This window comes from Mandrillus leucophaeus, unplaced genomic scaffold (assembly GCF_000951045.1).
Source record: "Mandrillus leucophaeus isolate KB7577 unplaced genomic scaffold, Mleu.le_1.0 Scaffold693, whole genome shotgun sequence".
In the NCBI taxonomy this organism is placed as follows: domain Eukaryota; kingdom Metazoa; phylum Chordata; class Mammalia; order Primates; family Cercopithecidae; genus Mandrillus; species Mandrillus leucophaeus.
This window is the reverse complement of record NW_012107508.1, coordinates 542,372-543,827: the sequence shown is the minus strand read 5'-3', so window position 1 is coordinate 543,827 and position 1,456 is coordinate 542,372. Positions and strand designations below refer to the sequence as shown.

General features: G+C 45.7%; 1 protein-coding gene across 1 annotated transcript in view; it reads right to left on the bottom strand.

Annotated features, from left to right (window-relative positions):
• LOC105555638 overlaps positions 1 to 1,456 on the bottom strand; it is a 100,740-nt gene that overhangs the window by 53,295 nt on the left and 45,989 nt on the right. The gene's annotated exons all lie outside the window — the stretch shown is intronic.

Below are 1,456 nucleotides of genomic sequence, written 5' to 3'. Positions count from 1 at the left end.
AGAGCGAGACTCTGTCTCAAAAAAAAAAAAAAAAAGAAAGAAAATAACAAAATAGCATATCTTTTCAGCATACACAACAAGTTCTCTCTACCAAGCCAAGGCATACTTTTCCTCTGTGGTACCTCAACTTATATTTGCCTCCCCTCTAACTGGAGAGGCACCTGCACCCTGGTTTTCCTCAGTCCAAAAATCATCATTGCCCTAGGAGACCAGCCCCTACCAATCCCAGTTGATACCCCTATCCGACACCGCTATGCTATACAACTCATACCTCTGTTAGTAGCCCTCGGAATAATTACAGAAGTTGGAACTGCGATTGCGAGATTAGCCACCTCCGTTTCCTATTACCAATCCCTCTCCAAAGACCTCACAAATAGCTTGGCAGACATAGCTAAATCCATTACAACTTTCCAATCGCAAATAGATTCTTTAGCAGCAGTAGTTCTTCAAAACCGCAGAGGCTTAAACCTACTCACAGCCAAAAAAGGAGGACTCTGCCTTTTTCTAGATAAACAGTGTTGCTTTTATCTTAACCAATCTGGCTTAGTACAAGATGCTGTAAAAAGACTAACGAACTGAACAAAAAAATTAAGAAAAATGTCCCCCGATGGCCAGCGTGGCCCTCCTGGTCCTTTAGTACCTGGTTTCCATGGCTAATGCCCCTCCTAGGCCCTGCCATAATCGTTCTTCTCTTTCTAGCATTCGGCTCATGTCTCCTATGCCTTCTAATCCAGTTTTTACAGGACCATATCAGAGCCTTCACCCACTGGACAACACAAAATATGATGCTGCTCCAGGAATACCAATAGCTCCAAGAACAGCAGTCCCTACCGTCCAGCCTCCCCCCATAACTGTCGCCCCTTCCCAGTAGGAAGTAGCCAAACGACAATGCTGTCCCTCTCCATTACCTATTAAAAGGCTGGAATGTTAGAGACAAACCACCCTCAAAAGAGATTCTTGGTATCGCCAACACCACTCCCCTTCCCCCAAGCCTTTTTACATTTCTAAGCCCTTATCTAGGCACCATGGTGAAGCCAGCAGACTTTACCTATCAGGCCTTACTGCTATAAAGCAAACCCCAATTACAAACCATCCGGACCACACAGCGGGAGGTCATGCATAGACAAACTTTACCTACACCCTCCGGTACCATAAACTCCACAGGGTGATATGTGGCAGAGTTAACCAACAAACAACCCCAGGGTTTCTCTCCCCCATATAAGCCCCTCATTTTGTAAGCTCAGGGCTGCCTCCTTTGTCTGTAATGGAGTATTAGTAGCTGAAAGGCACTGTTGTAACTTGGGCCTTGTCAGACCTCTGAGCCCAAGCTACCCAAATCCTATAAAACTGCCCCACTCCTAACTCCCTTTGCTGACTCTTCAGACTCAACCCACCTGCACCCAGGTGATTAAAAAGCTTTATTGCTCACACAAAGCCTGTTGGTGGTCTCTTCACA